The sequence below is a fragment of the Dromiciops gliroides genome, chromosome 4, assembly GCF_019393635.1.
Source record: "Dromiciops gliroides isolate mDroGli1 chromosome 4, mDroGli1.pri, whole genome shotgun sequence".
Classification (NCBI taxonomy): domain Eukaryota; kingdom Metazoa; phylum Chordata; class Mammalia; order Microbiotheria; family Microbiotheriidae; genus Dromiciops; species Dromiciops gliroides.
The window spans coordinates 302302765-302325030 of NC_057864.1; positions in this window are offsets into that span (position 1 = coordinate 302302765).

A 22266-nucleotide genomic window follows, 5' to 3' on the forward strand; every position below is an offset into this window, starting at 1 on the left:
AGTAGGACATGTAATTTGGGTCCTCTTGCCCCCCCCCCCCCCACTCCCCAGGAGCAGTGATGGACTTAGAGACTGAGTTTGAGTACTTGTTCCAATGCTTACTATCTGTGAGACTATGAGCAAGTCATCTGGCTTCAGATTCTGGCTCTACCACCAATTACCTATGTGATCTTGGAAAAGTCACTCAACCTACACATGTATTTTTATCAATCAGTCTTTCAGCATTTGCCTACCCTGTGCTAGTCACTATGCTAAGTCCTGGGGATGCAAAAAGAGACAAAGGACAGGTCCTGACTTCAAGTAGCTTAAATTTAAAGAAAATAATGTAAAATTACAGGATTGTATAATGGATTAGTAATTCTCTAAGGTGCTTTGCAACTCTAATATTCAGAAATTTTTCTATGGTTACTGATATTTCCTCTTTTCTTAGTACAAATTTACTCAAAATGACTGAATAATGATTAACAGGATCATAGAATTAGAGATCAAAGTGAACTTAGAGATTATGCAGTCCAACCCTTTTATTTCAAAGATGAAAACACTGAAGCCTAGGGAGAGTAAATGACTTGCCCAAGCTAATATAATCTTCCTCAAACCCCTTGAGTATTCCTGACTGTGTGCTTTTGTACACATCAATTCCTGTATTTGAAAAGACTTTCCTTCTCGTTTCCCAGTCAGAGATGTAGAAGCCAAGGGCAATGCTAGGTTTAGAGTACAAATTCGCTTGTAACACACCATGTAGAACAATGGCAGACAATTCTGAGAAGTACTGCTTCGTATAAAAGTGAAAAGAAGAAGGGGAAAAACAAGACTGAATAATGCTTGCCACAAGACTCAATTAAATACATGTTAAGAACCTACTATTTGTCAAGCAGTCTGCTAGGTGCTGGTAATACAAAGACAGAAACAAAACCACCCTAACCTTCAAGGAAATTACATTTTAATAGAGAACCCTCCTCTGGTATTCTGTCGGTAGTTTAATGTCTTTGCTAAAATGTACTCTAAGCTTAATATAGTACTCTAGATGTAGTCTGACAAGGGCAAAGTCTAGTGGGACTATCATTTCTTTAGTCCTCGTCACTGTGCCTCTCAATGGAGACCTCATTACTTTTTTCTGGTTGCCATATAACTCTTGACTCATCTTGTGGTTAAAGTCCACTAAAATTCCCCAAACTTCTTCAGTCAAATTGTAGTCTAGTCTTGCCAATTTCATTATGAATTTATATAATTGATTTTTCAAACCCAAGTGGAAGACTTACATTTACATCTATTAAATTTCACCTATCCAGGGGGCAGCTAGGTGGTACAGTGGATAGAGCTCCGGCCCTGGATTCAGGAGTACCTGAGTTCAAATCTGGCCTCAGACCCTTGACACTTACTAGCTGTGTGACCTTGGGCAAGTCACTTAACCCCAATTGCTTCACAAAAAAAAAATTTCACCTATCCATAATAACAACAACACTGCCCCTTTTGCCATCTGGACTTGGATTCAGAAGAACTGGGTTCAAGTCCCACTTCCAACCCTTATTAGTTGTGTGATCCTAGTCAAATAATTCCATATCCCTGGGCCTCAGTTTCCTCATCTACAATATGAGCTTGATAATATTCTTATTATATTACCAATACTGGTTGTTGTAAGGAAAAATGCTTTGAAAATTGTGAAGCACTAGATGATGTAAATATATAATTATTTCCTTCATAGGCGTTAATGAGGATTGAATGATATATTTCTGAAGCACCTTTCTTTCAAGTCAAGTATTTATTTTGTACCTACTCTATGGCTAGTACTGTGCTTGTCCTTGAGGATACAAAGATATTTTTCCATTAGTTTCCATAATACCTGCCCTCAAGGAGATTGTGGGGGTAGGGAACAACACACACATATGTGTGTGTATTTGTATATATAGTTACGTAAGTTAAAAATTAAATTAAAACATATATACGTACATATGTGTTTATATATGTATTATATACACTTACACACATATATAAATGTATGAATTGCACAGTAGTAAAACATGCATTCTTAATAATAACTCAATAACTAAGTGCTCTAAATGAAAAAATAGATGTAAAGCATTTGGTAAACCTTAAAACACTATAGAAATGTTAGCTATTGTTTTTTATTATTATCCCCCAAATATTTTTCTCCATAATGTGTTTCACATTTTGAACACATCTCCTCCTCCCACATCCCCTCCCCCTAACTCCCTGATTCTGGCTTCCCCCCATGTTGTTTCTGTATTCTGGAACTAGGCAAGGAGAAGGGGATTCACGAGAGGGAGGAGTCTTTCACACAATCCCTGTTCTCTCATCACCCCCTAGGGGATATCAGGGATAAGAAAAGCTGACAATAGCTGGTTGTTTTGGCTCTTACTTCCTTCCTAGGGCTGCCTCGGGAAGCAGCACTCCAGCTGAGCACTCTTTTCGTCTGGTGCACTTCTCACTGGAACCCCACTGGCTGGTCTCTTTACTCTGCTCTGAACACACCACAGTGGTTGCCACCTCTGTGCCTTTGGTTACGCTGGGGTTGCCTGGGTAGGCTGTCATACCTTCTATCTGCCCGAGTGATGTGTTGAGATAGAAAGAACATAGGATTTGAAGGCAAAAGATTTGGCTTTCACTCCAGTCTCCGTCACATACTCCCTGTGTGATCTTGTACAAATCGCATAACCTTTATGAACCTCAGTTTCCTCATCAATCAGTTGACAAGGTGTAGATGTTCTCTGAGGGTCTCTTCCAACTTTCACATTCAGAGATTCTATTATTGTAATTGGTTTTCCCCTCCTTCGTCTTTTAGGGAAGATTCCTATATGACAATAGAGTCCCTTCTCAGGCAATTAGTTACCCTTTGATTCCGCCTGGACCTTAATCAGAAGACTGGAGTTTCTGTCTTATCTCCATCATGTATTAAATTTATGAATTAGATCAAATGACAACTTCTCATCCACATCTATAAAATTGTGATAATGATACCGATGCCACCTCCACTGCAGAGTTTGTTGTGATGATTAAATGACACAAATACAAAAGGATTGGTTATTAGCAAAGCACTACATAAATGTCAGATAATAAAAATTTAAGAGGGGATGGGCCAGTAGAAACCTGGGCATATGCAATCTGCTCTGCTCAGTGCCAAGAAGACAGGAGACTTAGGGAACTTGATTCTGAAAATGTATGATGATATATAACAGAGGGTCCTTCTCTCCATTTCAAAGCAAGAGCAGATATTCTGTGATTGTTTCCTGTTTGCTTACTGCATGATAAAGACAAGTTTTCTAATTGGCTGCTGAGCCCAGGACTGAGGGTACATGCAAAAGGCCCTAAGAGAGGAACTTAAGCTCTCTCTTTTCTACTAAGGTGAGGAATAAAGAACTGTTATGAGCATCTCTGTTGGGGGTGGTGGTGGAGTAGAGGAGTGATGGGTTTGGCTGTCTCTCTCTTTTGGGTTGGCTATGTAGCCCTTGAATGTATGGCTCTGCTCTTTCCTTTTGTGCTTATTCTTTCCTTATCCTAGCTGAAGGAGAATTGGAGACAAAATGACCTTGTAAATTTCAAAATATCTGAAAAACCACCAGAGGTCCAATGACAGGAGTCTGTGGCAGAGACTGCTATAACTGCCATAGCCAGGCTGTGTGAGGAAGCAATGTAGCACCTAGGAATGACACATTTCACCCAGCCCAGCAATGAACCAATCTGGCAGCCAAGAAAACAACACCATGTTTTGAAAGAAAGGGAGTGACTGGCACATCACCTATGCTACATTTGTAAATGAACTTAGTGAGAAGAATGTTTCTAGCAACCACTAAATTTGAGCCTATTCTCTCCAGGGTCTGAGGTGGTAGAGGAGAATATCACCCATGGCTTCAGGGATATACTTCTGTTCTTGCTATATCTTCTCAGTATCCTTTTGTAAAAGCTAGTAGGTATTACTTATCAATAGTATTAAGGAGATATCAATTGGTTAAATGATATCAGGGTACTAATCACTGGTTATTGGATTGGTACTGAGGAGAATACATTTGAGTTGGAAATTCAGATTAATAGCATTAGAAAAACCCCACAGAGACCAGGAACAAGATGGTGGAGGATAGGCAGTGATTCATATGAGCTCTCCCCAAGACCCCTCCACATACCTTCAAATAATGTCATAAGACAATTCCTGGAGCAAGAGAACCCACAAAAGGACAAGATGAAATAATTTTCTAGCAAAAGACAACTTAGGTCAGAAAGAAAGCTCAGTCACACCAAGGTGAAAGTGGAATGCAGTCCAACAAAGGCTGCCTCTAGCAAACCAGGAATAGGCATTGGGAGCCACTGAATCACCCCCTACCCCACTGAAGCTTGGGGCAGTACTTCTTCCACCCTGGAAGCAGTCCCCCCACTTTAACAAAGAATTAAAAGTCAAGAAATAAGCTGTGGAAATGAGCAAACAGAAAAAAAATTCTGACCATAGAAAGATATGGTGACACAGAAGATCAAAATGCACCCTCAGATGAAGATAACAAAGTCAAAGCTCCTACATCCAAAGCTTCCAAGAAAAATATGAATTGGTCTCAGGCCATAGAAGGGCTCAAAAAGGACTTTGAAAATAAAGTAAGAGAGGTAGAGGAAAACATGGCAAGAGAAATGAGAGTGATGCAAGAAAATCATGAAAAAAAGTCAATAGCTTGGTAAAGGAAACAAAAAAAAAATACTGAAGAAAATAACACCTTAAAAAACAGACTTGGCCAAATGATAAAAGAGGTACAAAAAGCCAATGAGGAAAAGAATACCTTGAAAAATTGAATTGGCCAAATGAAAAAGGAGGTACAGAAGTTCAATGAAGAAAATAGCTCATTAAAAATTATGATTCAGGGGCAGCTAGGTGGCGCAGTGGATAGAGCACTGGCCCTGGATTCAGGAGTACCTGAGTTCAAATCCGACCTCAGACACTTAACACTTACTAGCTGTGTGACCCTGGGCAAGTCACTTAACCCCAATTGCCTCACTAAAAAAAAAATTATGATTCAGCAAATGGAAGCTAATGACTTTATGAGAAATCAAGAAACAATAAAACAAAACCAAAAGAATGAAAAAAATAGAAGATAATGTGAAATATCTCATTGGAAAAACAATTGACCTGGAAAATAGATCCAGGAGAAATAATTTGAAAATTATTGGACTACCTGAAAGTCATGATAAAAAAAAAAAAAGCTAGACATAATTTTCCAAGAAATTGTCAAGAAAAACTGCCCTGATGCTCTATAACCAGAGGGTAAAATAGAAATTGAAATAATCTCCAGAAAGAGATCCCAAAATGAAAAGTTGCAGGAATATTATAGTCAAATTCCAGAGTTTCTGGGTCAAGAAGAAAATATTGCAAGTGGCCAGAAAGAAACAATTCAAGTATTGTGGAGCCACAGTCAGGATAGGACAAGGTTTAGCAACTCCTACATTTAAAGGATTGGAGGGCTAGGAATATATTTTCTGAAGGGCAAAGGAACTGGGATTACAACCAAGAATCACCTACCCAGCAAACTTGAGTATAATCCTTCAGCGGAAAAATGGGAATTCAATGAAAGAGAGGACTTTCAACCATTCTTAATGAAAAGAACTGAGCTGAATAGAAACTTTGACTTTCAAGTACAAGACTTTAGAGAAGCATGAAAAGGTTAACAGGAAAAAGAAATCATAAGGGATAGTAACAGGTTAAACTGTTTACATTCCTATATGGGAAGATGATACTTGTAACTCTTAAGAACTTTTTTTCATTATTAGGGCAAATGGATGGAGTATATTTAAACAGAGGGCACAGGTGTGAGTTGCATATGAAGGGATGATATCTTCACAAAAATAAAATTAAGGGCTGTGGGAGAGGAGTGCACTGGGGGAAAGGGAAAGGGAGAAGTAGAATGGGGTAAATTATTTCATATAAAATAAGCAAGAAAAAGCTTATACAGTGGAGGGGAAGATTGGGGAGGTTCTGGGGAATGAGTAAACCTTACTCTCCTCAAAACTGGCTCAAAGAAGGAATGACATACACACTTAATTGGGTATAGAAATATATCTTACCTGACAGAAAGTAGGAGGGGAAGGGGATGGGGTGTGTGTGATAGAAGGGAAGGCAGATTGGGGGAGGGGACAGTCAGAAGCAAAATACTTTTGAGGAGGGACAGGGTAAAAGGAGATAGAGAATAAAGTAAATGGTGTGGAGAGGGCATAGGATGGAGGGAAATACACTCAGCAATAGTAACTGTGAAAAAGTTTTGAAGCAAGTTTGTCTGATAAAGGCCTCATTTCTCAAACATATAGAGAACTGAGTCAAATTTACTGAAATAAGAGCCATTGCTCAGTTGATAAATGATCAAAAGATATGGACAGTTTTCAGATGAAATAATCAAAGTTATCTATAGTCCTATGGAAAAAAGTTCTAACTCATTATTAATTAGAAAAATGTAAGTCAAAACAATTCTGGGGTACTACCTCTTCCCTATTAGATTGGATAATAGGACAGCAAAGGAAAATGACAAATGTTATAGGGAATATGGGGGGAAAAGAGGCATTAATACAGTGTTGATGGAGTTGTAAACTGATTCAACCCTTCTGTAGAGCAATTTGGAACTATAGCCACAGGGCTATAAAATCATGCATACTTTTTGACCTGGCAATAAATACTACTACTAGCTCAGTATCCAAAAAGATAAAAAAGACAAAAAGGAAAAGGACCTATATGTACAAAAATATTTATAGCAGCTCTTTGCTGGTGGCAAAGAGTTGGAAATTTAGGGGATGACCATCCATTGGGGTATGGCTGAACAACTTGTGGTATGTGATTATGATGGAACACTATTGTGCTATAAGAAAAGATGAGCAGGATACTCTCAGAAAAATCTGGAAAGACTTATATGAGCTTATGCAAGTTGAAATGTACTGTGTACAAAGTAACAGCAATATTGTAAGATGATTAGCTATGAATGGCTTGGCTATTCTCAGCAATACAATGATCTAAGACAACTCTGAAGGACTTATGATGGTTTTGTTTTTGTTTTTGTTTTTGCAGGGCAATGGGGGTTAAATAACTTGCCCAGGGTCACACAGCTAGTAAGTGTCAAGTGTCTGAGGTTGGATTTGAACTCAGGTCCTCCTGAATCCAGGGCCAGTGCTTTATCTACTGTGCCACCTAGCTGCCCCAGAAGGGCTTATGATGAAAAATGCTATCTATCCCTAGAGAAAGAACTGATGGTGTCTGAATACAAATTGAAACATAATTTTTAAAACTTTTTTTTGAGTTTTTTTTTGTGTTTTCTTTCACAACCTAATATGCAAATGTTTCCCATGACTACACATGTATAACATACTGAATTGCTTGGCTTCTTAAAGTACGGTATGGGGGTAGAGAGGGAAGAAGGAAGAGTATTTCGAACACAACCTTTTTAAAATGTATGATAAAATTGTTTTTACATGTAATTGGAGAAAAATAAAATTCTCAGTAAAATTAAAAAAATAAAAAAGAACCCCACAATTCTTTTTTCCATATAAATATTTTATTATTTTCCAGTTACATTTAGAGATAATTTTCAACATTTGTTTTTTATAATATTTCTAGTTTCAAATTTTTCTCCCTCCCTCCCCCTCCCCAAGACAGCAAGTAATCTGATATAGGTTATATATGTACAATCACAATAAACATATTTCTGCATTAGACATGTTATGAGAGAAGAATCAGAGCAAAAAGGAAAAACCTCAAAAAAGAAAAACAACAACAAAAGCAATAGAAATAGTATGGTTTGATCTGTATCCAGATTCAACAATTCTTTTTTTTTCTGGATTTGGAGAGCATTTTCCATCATGAGTCCTTTAGAACTATCTTGGATCATTGTATTGCTGAGAAGAATCAAGTCTATCACAGTTGATCAACACACAATGTTGTTGATACTGTGTACAATGTTCTCCTGGTTCTTTTCATCTCACTCATCTTCAGTTCATGCAAGTCCTTCCAGGTTTCTCTGAAATCCACCTGCTCATCATTTCTTACAGCACAACAGCATTCCATTATACCCATATACTATAACTTGTTCAGCCATTCCCCAATTAATGGGCATCCCCTCAATTTCTAATTCCTTGCCACCACAAAAAAGAACAGCTATAAATATTTTTGTACATGTGAGTCCTTTTCCCTTTTTTATGATCTCTTTGGGAAAAAAAACCTAATAGTGGTATTGCTGGGTCAAAGGGCATGCACAGCTTTATAGCCCTTTGGGTATAATTCCAAACTGCTCTCCAGAATGGTTGGATCAGTTCACAGCTCCACCAACAATGCATTAGTGTTCAAATTTTTCCACAGCTTCTGCAACATTTATTATTTTCCTTTTTTGTCATATTAGCCAATCTGATAGGTGTCAGGTGGTACCTTAGAGTTGTCTTAACTTACATCTCTCTAATCAATAGTGATTTAGAGAATGTTTTCATATGGCAATAGATAGCTTTGATTTCTTCATTAGAAAACTGCCTGTTCATATCCTTTGACCATTTCTTAATTGGAGAAGCCCACAATTCTTCAGGGGGTATTCCTACAACTCTGAAGAGAAATAAATTAGTAACCTTGCTCTGGGATCCCCATCTTGCAGTGGAATTTTGGTTGGGAGAGTGAGACCAGAGCCTGTATATGGAGACATAAACAATTTGTACACAAAGATGTTGTCAGTAGGACATGTATTTTGGGTTGCTCTTTTCTAATACCAGTGATCATAGGATCATATATTTAGAACTTAAAGAGGCCTTATAGGCCACTGAGTCCAACTCCCTCATTTTATAGGTGAGAAAACAAGGTACAGAGGGGTTGAATGATTTGCCTGGGCTCTCACTGTTTTTGTGTATCTATGGAAAGATATGGATCTTCCTGACTGCAAGGCTAGTCCCCTGTTAACCACACCATACTGCTTCTCTGTTTTGCACTAAACCATACAATTTTCTTTCTCATCTTATGGCTGAGGAACATTTTTTCAAACAACTAGCCAGGTTGGGGTGGGGGAGGGGTGAATTGACTCCTCATAGAGTAGAACCTTTCTCTGTGTGAAACTCACTAGCCTATGTAGTGTGTAAACAATCACTCTTGCCTCCAGCACTATTTTCTAATTGGTGTGTGTATTAAGTTGTTGTTTGTCTTTTGTTTTTTGAAGAGGACCAGTGACATCATGGGTGATATCCTGACTCACATGTGAATTGGACTTAAATTTGACAGAATTCCGCAAAGTCATCAGCCTCACTCTCTCTTCCAGAGTCATCAAAGTCCAGTATCAAGACTGGAGTCAGGAAGACTGATGCCTGGGAAGCAGGGGATAACTTTGGCATCATTGATGTCTCTATGTGCTTCTTAGCTCCCGTTTTAGTTACCTTCATGGCTGTTGAAACAAATTATTCTCATCTGCTAATTCTGCCTGGTTAAAGCTTCACATGCATGGAGTAAACACCTCCCCTAGCTCACCAATGGATTTGAGGCCTGTTGGTTACCTTCAACCTGGTGTAGCCTGTCTGCCAAGACAGTTTACTGAGGTGTGGCCACTATGCTTGCTATAGCTTCTTGGAGCCACAGGTGATAGTTGAATGAAGGTGGACACCAAAGGGGGATGAGTAGCCCTGAAAGTGCTTGGCAAGCCCTCACACCAGAGGTGTTAGTCCTCCTTGAACACCCCATATACCCTGAGTACTAAGTACAGATAAACAATGAGTAAGAATCCGACATACAATTATAACACATTAAGAGGATGCCTTGGGAAATCTTTTCCAAGAGAGTCCTTCAAAATGAAAGAATGGTAATAGTCTTAGGATGAAGTGATTATTAAAACACATCCCTTGGTGAGTACTGTCACAGAACACTGATTGGTATATCTGATTTTCTCTAGAAAGTGCCAACAATACAAAGTGTTGTGTTTTGACAGACTTTTTAGTCCCAAGGAGGGGAGCTGCTTTAATAGTGTACTGAGAGCACAGATGAGCGTTATTTAAATATTGTACCTTTTGAGTACTTGAAGTCATAACACTCTTAGTTTGGCAGAAGAAGGCACACACATGTGATTTATCATACATCAGAATATTCAGCAGATTGCCCAGTCATACTTGTCATCACACACACTATCACCTGCTGGGATGGCTTTTACTTTTCTCATAAAATGTGCTGGGGTTGAATAAATTTTTTTTTCTGTAACTTAACTAAAGCACATACTTCTGTTGTTGAAATAAGTTATTCACTGACACTCTTAGTGTTTTATATAAGAAGGGAAAGGAAATAAATTTACCTTTGTAACAGAAAGTATCAAACTCAAAAAACCCTCAAACAACCCCACTTTAGATAGGAAAGCATGGAATGGGCATATTCAATGTAGCAGGTATATGTTGTTTGTTGTTTGTTGTTGTTGTTGTTGCTTGTTCTTTGTCCTTCGTTGTCCAAGAAGACCATGACAGCAGGAAATGATGTCATGACTTGCAGTGAATTGGATTTAAGTGAGGGAGGATTATGCAAGGTCACCAACTAATACTCTTCTTCAGAGCCATCTGGTTCCAGTGGCAAGATATATATCAGGACAATTGGAGTTGGTCCTGGATGTTTGAGGCAATTGGGGTCATGTGACTTGCCAAGGGTCACACAGCTAGTAAGTGTTAAGTGTCTGAGGCCAGTTTTGACCTCAGGGCCTCCTCATTCCAGGACCAGTGTTCTATCCCCTACACCACCTATGTAGATATGTATCTAGAAGGATTGGTTAAGCTTCCTTTACTGCTATTCTTTTTTTTTTGAAAAGGCTTTTATGAAGGGCTGTTTACTATAAAATATAGCAAAAACAGAAGTACAAATATTTCTCCCCAACACCTGGAGGCAGACTTTCTATTATACCACCTTGATCTTGGGAGAGATTGAGCTCAAACTTAAAGCAGTTTCTACATAGCAACAGTCCCACCAAATTCACTTTCTTTTTTTTTTTTTTTTTGCTGAGGCAATTGGGGTTAAGTGACTTGCCCAAGGTCACACAGCTAGTAAGTGTTAAGTGTCTGAGGCTGGCTTTGAACTCAGGTCCTCCTGACTCCAGGGCCAGTGCTCTATCCACTGCGCCACCTAGCTGCCCCCCAAATTCACTTTCAAAGCCAATGAATGGTCCTACAGTCTCAACTACCACTGGACAGGGTCAAGACAGTTGCTCAGTACTTTGCTCCTCAAATCTGTTTCTAGCAGATCCCAATATGGGCTCTCTAGCTCCAATACGTGGCTGTTTTGACCTTCCAAAGCTCACAAGGTCAACAAACTTCTTCACTTAAGAGAAAGAAGAGTAGCTTATAAAAGTTATAATACTCTGGAATATCCACTTATTCAAGGTGATATAAGCCTTGAGTCAGCTGTTATGAGGGTCTTTGGCATTTAAGAGTGCCACTGACCTCTTTTATTAAAATGCTAGCATTATTAATAAAATGACTACCCATAAATTATGTCTCTCAAACTTTTTATTTTTCACACTATCCTGTATCCTGTAGGGGCCAAATTTTATTGCAGCTCGCCGCAATATTGGAGCAAGGAAGGAGATTAACAGCCTCTTTCAAAAACAGAACAGGGTTTATTAACAAGAACAAATTTAAAAGCACAAGTAAGATTAGTAGAATTAAGAGAAAGGGAAAAAAAAGGAATGGGGGAAGGAAAATAATATGACCTGAATCACACCACCACCTGGTGCTCAGCAGAATATATGTCTGCATCCCATCTCTTTCCAGCTCAAATGTCAGAATGGCAAATCTCCTCCCTTCTCCTTCCCAGCAGACCCCAGGCTGTCCACACACAGCCCCTAGCTAATTGGCTGGCAGCCCTGACTGATAGTCACATGACTGCCCTCACTGGGCTTCCAGTCATTATAATTTTGCCAGGCCCATGTAGGCATCATCAAGTGGTGATGATGTGAGCTGCCAGAACCATGGCAACAGCTACAGCCAGTGGGTGGAGCACCATGCCGGCACAGAGGTGTGGCATCACAGCACTGGTGTTTTTTTAAAATTCTAGCCAAAAGATGGGGTCATAAAAACCTCAAATCACAATTAATTCTTAACAATCCAATTACTTGTTAGCTTATATACTTCTTAGGGGGCTAAGGGTCCTTAGACAGTCATAAACTAAATTTCAATGTTGTCAAGAGGAACCCTAGCTGAGGGTAAAATTAGTTCCATATAGATTGATATTGAGAGAGGTGCCTAAATGAACCTAATTCATCATGCCAGGGGCATGGTTTACCTACAGATATAAGTAGATACAAGGTCAAAAGTTATGATTAAATGTGCTTGTCTAGTTCCGTTCTATGGGACCAAATAGTTGAGGAGGCTAGGATCAGAATCATAGAGCAAGAGCTAGAAGGGCCCTAATAGGCCATCTAGATTGCATGACAATAGGGTTTCTGTCACAGAATCAAATGACCAGGTACAACTTCAAGAAACATGCCTAGAAGGTACATCATAAGGACACATTGGCGTGAAAGAGATGACTGGTGAATGGAAAATAGCAGCAAAAAAACATGCTGCCCAGGAAAAATCTAGATAAATGGATCAGAGGAGACTTTTGGTTATATAATTTAGTTTTTAATTAAAAACTTGAATTTAAAATGTTTTTACATCAATTTCATTTCCAAATATATTCATCCCCACCCCCTTTTCCAGTGAAACTTCTCTCATAACAAAAAATAAAGAAAAAGTAGGCTAACAAAAACTAAGACATCTAATCAAATCTGTCAGTATATGTGATATTCCACATCTGTAGCACCTCTTTCCCCTCACCCAACCCCCCATCATGTATGCAAAGAAGAGAGGAACATTTTATCTTCTCTCCTTTGAAGCTGAAATTAGTCATTTTAATTACTAGGTGTCAAATTTGGGGCTTTGTTTTTCTTAGATATTGTTGTTCTCTCCATGTATATGTTGTAGTCATTGTGTTTATTTTTCTCTGGTTCTGCTAACTTCACTTTTTATCAGTTTACATAAGTCTTCTTATGCTTTCCTCTTTATATTCATCATTTCTTATGCTGTGGTGATATCCTGTGAGATTAAAAAAAATAAAGTAGCTATGCCCAAAGAGGTAGAGAGGATGTTGTTAACATAGATCCTACAAACAGGCCAGAGCCCCAGAAAAGGACAGGTGGCCTGGATTGGTAGTCAGGTTTGATTAAAGTACTATTTGACCATCTACTTAGTTTTCCTTGAGCAGATAGAAATGCCACTAACAACACACGAGTCCAAATACAGAAGGCTAGAGAGATAATTCTGATAATACAGGACATTTCTTAATAAAGTTAGTTTCCAGTGATCTGAAGTCCTTCCTGGCTCCTCTCCTCACTCTCCACTCCTTTCCACCTCACCTTCTTATCCCGCAAATGTCTCTGCCCTCTAAGTCTCTGCTCTGATGGCATCTATCTCACCCTGGACATACATACCCTTTCCCTGTTGCTTTCTCTTCTGATTGGTGAGTCTCTGGCCCAGACTTCCATTTTATGAAGTTCTCACACCATGCTCACTTCACTCCAGGTTCTCTCTATTCCTCCTTCTCTAGATTTTACTACCTCCTCACTACTCCTCAGTAGTTATCATACCCTCTGCTCCAAGATAACCCCCACCCCTTCTAGCTCCTTTTAGAATACAAATTCCTGGGACTATCATTTTGCCTTTCTGTATATCCTTTGTGCTTAGCTTAGGGTCTAGCATAGTAAGCACTTAATGAATGCTTATTCTATCTGTCTATTTGTGTGTCTATGTCTGTCTGTCTGTCTTGTCTGTCTCTATCTATCCATCCATCCATCATCTATCTATCCATCCATCCATCCACCCACCCACCCACCCATCCATCATCTCTCTCTCTCTCTCTCTCTCTCTCTCTCTCTCTCTCTCTCTCTCTCTCTCTCTCTCTCTCTCTTTCTCTCCATTAGTGAATACTATAGAGAAGCAACAAATTTTTTCAGGAAAGCTTATACTGCATTTTCTTTTACTTAAATCCCTGTCTCACCCAACCAAATATTTAACCATAGCTTTCAGTAAGTGGAAAATTCATATAGGTGTATCCAAAACACACCTCTAGGAGGACTTGACTTGCCAATGTTTTTTTTTAAATTTTATTTGCAGTGACCACAACCTGATACACATCTTTAGCACCCCTAGGATGAAGAGGCCCTGGAGTTTGTCTTCTGATCCAAATGATGATGTTGGAGTTTCTTAGGGTCCAGGGATTCAGAGAAGGAGCAGAGGAAATACTGAGGACTGAAAACTGGCCTAGCTCTGATTCACAGATAAAAGCTTTAGTGCAAACAGAACATTTAGAAACATCATGTAGAAACCTTTTGTTTCTGCATGTTTCTGCCTGTCAGTCATTGGATTCTCTTTCTACTCTATCCCCAAACCAGAAGACAAGTTTATCTCTGGTTTTGACTATTGGTAACAGCAATGTTTGGAAAACATGAGTGTGTGTGTGTGTGTGTGTGTGTGTGTGTGTGTGTGTGTGTGTGTAGATAGATTATATCTAGAATGATTTTAATTCACGGCCAGGGTAAAATCTTGTAGGTTCTTAGGTCAGCAAAAAAGATTAGTGCTTGGTATTCATGAGAGTCTGGCTGTCAAATGTTGCAGAGGTTATCATTTGGTTCTGAGGCTATTTCCCTTTATTTAAAGAAGAAGGGAGGAAAAACACCATCCTATTTCTCTGCTGGAAGCTTTTCTGTGTTTTTTTTCTTTTTCTTTTTTCTTTTTTTTTTGTATAGGCTCAAGGCCATGTCAAGCAAATGTGTTGGTGTTTCAGTGCCTGAATCTAATCCTTTTTTTAGAACTTAAGTCTTCAGGAAGTCACCCTTCTGATCTCAATGTTCTAAAGAAAAAAACCTTAAGTGAGACAAAAACAGCTAAATCTGGCTCCAGAACTACATTAGGAAGAGGGGTGCATGTGGAAATACAAGTGAACTCAGAGCATAAAAAGCAAGTCCACGGAAATAAATATGTCCATTGCCGCTGTCAGGAACTACTCCATCACTGGATAGCAAGTTTAACACCCCTTCCTCTCTCCATGTCATAGTATCACAGAATCATAAATTTACAAGTCTAATCTGACTCCTTCATTTTCCAGTTGAGGAAATTTAGGTCCAAAGAGGTTAAATGACTATCTTTGGTATGAATTTGAAAACACATATGGGTAAGCAGTTTAGTTTTATTTTGGATAATTTTGTTCCCAATAGGCATAAATAGCTGAGGAAAATCAGTGAGCCAGGGAGAAAATATCAGTTGCCTGATTCATGTTAAAGATGTGATGGGGTCCCATTATGACCTTATGTGTGTCACAATGGAAGAAATAGGATACAAAGCTATGTAATCAATACATATACACATATAACATCTATATAATAATACATACATACACGTGTAAGTATATGTTGCAGTGAGCAATATACCAAATTTGAGTTCTAATACCAGTTCAAGTGAGGAAAACCTAACTTCCTCCTGGTATAATAGGAGTCTGCTACATGTGCAGAGTGCCTCAGACAGCTTCTGAGAGACCATGATGACATGTAAAGGAAGAGCCTTAGAGAGACTATGGAACATGCATACATATTTGGAAGCTCTTTGATAGGATGCAGAGGCATTCCAAAAAGCTTAGTTGGCTCTCTCCATCTCTCTTGCTTTAGTACTTTAATCTGCTCTTTTTTATGACTGGACTTCTTTGCTCATAGAATCTAGAAAGAGACCATGCTGAATGGAGAGAAAACTTGGGACCTTCTCCCCATTAAGGCCATGCAGCCCTGAGAAATGGGCCTTGGTCCTTGGCTGTTATGTTTGTTCTTTTCCATTCTGTTTTTTTTTTTTAGTGAGGCAATTGGAGTTAAGTGACTTGCCCAGGGTCACACAGCTAGTAAGTGTTAAGTGTCCGAGGCCGGATTTGAACTCAGGTACTCCTGACTCCAGGGCCGGTGCTCTATCCACTGCACCACCTAGCCGCCCCTCTTTTCAATTCTAAATGAAAGAAGTAGAGTCTCCAGTCTTGTGAGTTTCAGAAAGTTAGGAGGGTATCCTAATATCTTGCTGTTTCAGAGACCTGGTTTTCAGTCAGTTCAGCACTGGTGCCCCAAGAAACAAGAAGTGACTTTTACTAATGTTCTATCAGTGATAGCTGAGATAAGAACTCATCCAGAATCTGATAAGGATCTTGATGGGAGCAATATGTGGGAAGTGAGCTAAGATTCTGTCCGTTGAAGTGTCAAGGTAAAAATGCTTTGTTCTTGCTATGTTTTTGAAGTAAATATTTATTTGTTTAAAAAAAAAGGATTGAGGAGGCAGCTAGGTGGCGCAGTAGATAAAGCACTGGCCCTGGATTTAGGAGTACCTGAGTTCAAAACCGGCCTCAGACACTTGACACATACTAGCTGTGCGACCCTGGGCAAGTCACTTAACCCCCATTGCCCCGCAAAAAAAAAAAAAAAAGGATTGAGGTGCTGGTTGTCACTGGCACCTAACAATGGAATATAGCTGGTGGGGGCTCAAGCTGATGGTAGTAGATAAGAGACACAAACTCCTTAGGATGACCTAGAACCTCAACAGCAAATTTACCCTTCCTGATCCTGGGACAGTGAGTATACTCCCTACACTGAACAAATCATTCAACCTCTTTGAGCTTCAGTTTCCTAATTTGAAAATTAGGTTAATAAGAAAGATGAAGTATCATCTACCTCACAAGGTCATTGTGAAAATCAGATGAAAGTATATAAAGTGCCTTGCAAACTCTTCGTTGTTGTTCAGTCATTCAGTCATGTCCAACTCTTAGTGACCCTGTGTTGGGCATTCTTGGCAAAGATACCAGAATGATTTGCCATTTCCTTCCCTAGCTCATTCTTACCTAGCCGTAATCACTGAATGCGTGTTGCCTCAGACAAACTGAGAGCTGAGAAAGACCTTAGATTAAAAAGGCCAAGGTCTCTCACTGCATCCAGGGCCATCTCCAGTCATCCTGATCTATATATTGGCACTATACCCACATCACTCTGGAGGCTGGGGCAGCTAGGTGGCACAGTGGATAGAGCACCGGCCCTGAAGTCAGGAGGACCTGAGTTCAAATCCAGCCTCAGACACTTGACACTTACTAGCTGTGTGACCTTGGACAAGTCACTTAACCCTCATTGCCCAACCAAAAACCAAAACAAACAAACATATCACTCTGGAGGAGAGAGTGAGGCTGTTGACCTTGCACAGTCCTGCCTCACTGAAATCCACTTCACTTGCAAGTCATGACATCACCTTCCTGATGTCATTGGTCCTCTATGAGAAGGAAGGACAAACGACAGCTCATTTTACAGATGAAGAAACTGAGGTAAATATGGTTAAATGACTTGCCTAGGGTCACACAGTTAGTGTGTGAGGTCAGATTTGAACTCATGAGGTTGAGTCTTCCTTACTCTGGGCCAGGTTCTCTATCTATTATACCACCCGTATTAAGGGCGATGCTGCATGAGCTCTTATTCTTACTCCCTGCTCTAGCCTTTTTCTCAACAGCCTCCCATGCCCTGAGGTCAAGGGCTTTTTTTTTTTTTTTGCATTTATACTTGTATCCTAGCCTTAGCCCAGTGCTTGGCACTTGAATGCTTTCTCATTTGTTCACTTATTCATGAATACCCTGGATTCTTTAAGTTTTTTGCTTGTAGGCATTTCAAGGATAGCTGACTGGTTCTGATACCTCAAGGAAGATTCCCTGGGCTTAAAGGTGTTTTCAGGCTAACTACAATTGCTATGAAGAGTTCATGATTGATTGTGCTGACAATTCCAGTGCCTGGAGGTAGGACTGACTATGAGGGTGTTATTTAGACAAAGAGAGATGTAGCATGGTTTATTGGATAGCGTGCTCTATCCACACAATAATTACAACATTGACTAAAATGTGCAGAAAAAAGCCAAGATCTCGTCATTTGTTGTTTCAAAATTTTTAGGACAGTTAACTTCATAGATCCCAATGGGCCCTGAAAGGCTCTCCTTCAACCAGGAGTCTCTCATTATAAGTGAGAAGTTAAGTTCATAGAGACTTGCTTGGTAAATAGAAGCACAGAAACTGTACTTCTATTGAACTGTGCTCAACAACTCTCTGTTGAGTAATGGATTTGGATTCTCTATAAGCAAAACCTTCCTAATAATTAGATCTAAGTATGGAATGGGCTACCTTGCCAGGCAGGATATTCCTTCCTCATCACTGGAGAGCTGTATTGTGAATTGTTGAGGAGTTTTTAATAGGTGTAGATCACCCTCATAAAGATTTTTAATAAAGATAAGACAATAGGCATAAAGGCTGTTAATTATTGATGCCCTTTCTATTATCATATAGTACCAAAACCGCAGACTCTTTTGTAAGGAAACCTAGCTTTAAATCTTGTCTCTGATGATCTTACAAGTCTGAGCTTGGCTAAGTCCCCTAATCTCTTCATCTATAAAATAAGGGAGTTCGGCTAGATGACAGAGGTTCTTTCAGATTTAAATCTATGTTGTTTTTTTGAATAGTCATATAATTTATGATTTTTTTTATTACAGATCTAGGGCTGGAAGGGATTTCCGAGACCATCTAGTTAAACTGCTATTTTATGGATGAGGAAACTGAGACTGAAGGTTAAATGGCTGGCCTAAGGTGACAAAGACTGATAGCATCAGAGATAAGATTTGAACCCAGGTCCTCTCACTCCAGATGCACAGCATTTTTCCATTTTACTATTCCTCCTTTCCCTAAGTTAGGTCATAAATGATACTTTAATATATTTTATCTGGGGCTCAGACCGCTGTTTCCAGTGACCACCTAAGCCTGCAGGTTCTGAGTCTCAGGTGAGCAAAAGCATTATACGAGATCACCAATTCATCAGAGGGCTGGAACAACTCACCACTGACTCTTCAGTCTCTGGAGCCCCCTGCTGGGACTTCAGCAATTCATCAAGTAGCCCTGCCATCATTAGCCATCTGTGGGCTTGCTGACAACCCAGGGAAGAATGACCATGGTACTTAGACAAATGCCAAGACTGGGGGAAGGACCATTCCCTCCTGGGGAGGAGTGCAGGGTCTGAATTTGGAGGCAGGCAAGCATGAAACAAAAGACAGATCAGTTTAATGCCTGGTATTCTTTAGAACACTGAAATCCACAGGGCTGTGAAAAGCAGTTGTAAGAGCCAAGATTCAAGCTGTACGACAGTAAAAAATTAGAAAGCAAGATTCTGAGCATTCCAAAGAGCAGAGTGTTCATCTACATTAAACAGTTTCCCTAAAGTTTGGGTCTTTTATGGAGGCTACCTGTATATCACACTGCTCCTCCTGCCTTAAACCCAAGTCAATATCTACTCTAGCCAACTAAACATGTTACTCTGCACACAGTAGGAGCTTGAGAATTGATTGTTGCATGGGATTGTTGTAAAATTCAATAGAGGAAAGCCTGTTTATCTTCATGATTTTTCATTTGTTAAATTTGGAAGAAGGAAAGACATTATGCAAAGGTTTAGACTGTTTTTCTGTTCTGTTATTCAATAAGGAAGTGATAGACAAGTGTGGGTCCATACCAATTGCTTAGCCAATAACAGAGTCAAACAGAGAAGGATTAGGGTGAATTTTAGCAAAGGTCTGATTACTTTGTCCTAGGTTTCTTTGCTCAAGGCTTTTGATCTTAAACTGATGAGCTGAAAGAGACTATAGAGTTTATCTAGATTAATCTTCTGGTCTTAAAAATGGGGAAATTGAGGCTTGGAATTGGGTAGTCCTCTGGGTAGTTAGAAGCAGAAGCCTGATCTTCTCATTCCAAATCCAGAAGTTTTTCCTTTATTATATACCTAAGCCAGCTTTTAATTAGCCTTTCCCATCCTGGCTAGCCAAGGAGAGGACTACAGGTTGATCCAGATGATGTATGATAAACAATAAATGGCAGAGGGGTAGCATTTTAATCCTGGTTACCCCCATATGCATTGTTCATCTGCTGTACCAATCTGCCTCTTATTTAGCTTTAAGATGCTACTGCTCCTAACAGGTACTTCCTTCTCATTAACAATCATTTATTGGGTGCCTTATGTGTAGGGCATTGTGTTATACACTGGAAAATATGAACAAACCAATTAACCAATCAATCAAGAAGTAATTTTGGGTGCTAGGGATATAAATACAAAGAATGAAATGATCCTTACCTCCAATGAGGTTACCTTTTAAGTGGAGGTGTAGGCCTCCCTTATGGGCAGCTAGGTGGCACAGTGGATAGAGTACTAACCTGGAGTCAGGAGGACCTGAGTTCAAATCTTGTCTTGGACACTTACTAGCTGTGTGACCCTGGATAAGTCATTTCATCCTGTTTGCCTGTTTCCTCCTCTGTAAAATGGGTTGGAGAAGGATAAACCACTCCAGCATCTTTGCCAAGAAAATCCCAAACAGGGTCACAAAGAGTCAGACATAACTAAAACAACTGAACAGCAAGATAAATGTTTGTTGGTGAGAGGGAAGTATTCCCAAACCCAAATGAGAAAGACAGATTTAAAAAGTGCAGTGAGGGGCAGCTAGGTGGCACAGTGGATAGAACATCGGCCCTGGAGTCAGGAGTACCTGAGTTCAAATCCAGCCTCAGACACTTAACACTTACTAGCTGTGTGACCCTGGGCAAGTCACTTAACCCCAATTGCCTCACTTAAAAAAAAAAGAGTGCAGTGAGCAGTGGACACAGGGGTTTAAATCCCATCTCTGCCTTTTGTTGCCTGTGTGATCCTAGGCAAGTCAATCAATCAATCAATAAACATGTATTAAGCACCTACTATGTGCCAGATACTGTCTTATGTGCTAGGGATTCAAAAAGAAGCAAAAGTCAGTTCCTGTCCTCAAGGAGTTTACAATCTACTGAGGGAGACAACATGCAAACAAATATATACAGAGCAAGCTATATATAGGATTAATAGGACATCATTTAAAAAGTGGAAGCACTAGAATTAAGAAAGGTTAGGGAAGCCTTCCTATAGAGGGTGTAATTTTAGTGGGGACTTAAAGGAAGCCAGGAAGGTCAGTAATCAGAATGGAGGAGACAGTATTCTAGCAACAGGAGACTGCCAGAGAAAATGCCTGGAGCAGAGAGATGCAGTACCTAATTTGCAGAACAGCCAGGAGGTCAGTGACTGGATCGAAGAGTACGTGTTGGGGAGTGAGGTTCCGAGCCTTAGACCTGAATAGCTGAAGATGCACATATGTCCCTCCTTTGGCTACTATTTCTGAATCTCTGATACAACCCATGGTCATTGAGGGAGAAGGTGGGCATTTTCTCAACAGCTCCCATAAGAATAGAAATACCAAATATAAGCCAGGATTCTCTCTTCTGTTTGCAACAGATCTCAAAAACACTTCCTAGCAGGAAAATTCTAATGATAGAGGCTGCAGTTTAAGTAAGCCCAAGCTCTCCCACTGCCTTTGTGTTTATTTTCTCCCTAAAACAAATCAAAAGACCTGGACCCAGAGCTCAAAAAAATCAATGAGCCAGTAAAGACCAAAATTCTTTGTGGCCATATTTATTAACAACCATTATTATAAAATGGAACATAACCTGGAGGAATATTTTTGAACCAGTTATAATGCTTATATAGTTTCTATATAACATAGAATACGTCAAAAAGACTGATAGCCATTGATCAGGGTTTTTTAAAATCCTATGACTAGAATATATATGGTCTAACAAAAGAACAACAGGAATATAGAGGATTTAAAATTTTACATCTACCTTAAAGACAATTCCAGAAACAAATTTAAGGGATTTTTGCCCCGATTTCAATTTTATATAATTGAAGATTAATCTAGATTTTGTTTTTCATTTTTTACCCAGCATGGTGCAATCCTTCCATTTTCCTCCAGCTGCCCCAAGAATTAATAAGAGCAGCTCTAGGTCTTGTTTATACCGTGCTTTTCTTTCTTCCTTTCTTTCTTCCATTTCAATGTGCTTTTTGCTCCCATGCAGCAGCCATGCGGATCAAGGTGGATGAGTCACAGTAATTAAATGATTGCACTGCCTCTGTGAGCTGTGATTTGGAAAGGATGAAAGCTTAATTTTTTCCATCAACAAAGCCAATTTCAGCCAAGCTGCTCTCCTGAGTGCCACCCGCATTAAAAAAAAAATGACATGTTTAAAGTAATCAGCACCGGAAGAAATTTAAACCCATCATCACAGTAACATGGATGGATTGTAAATTTACGTGGCATTTATGACTCCCACAAAGAACAAGTTCCAAATGTATCAGGGAACCATTGGGCAAACAG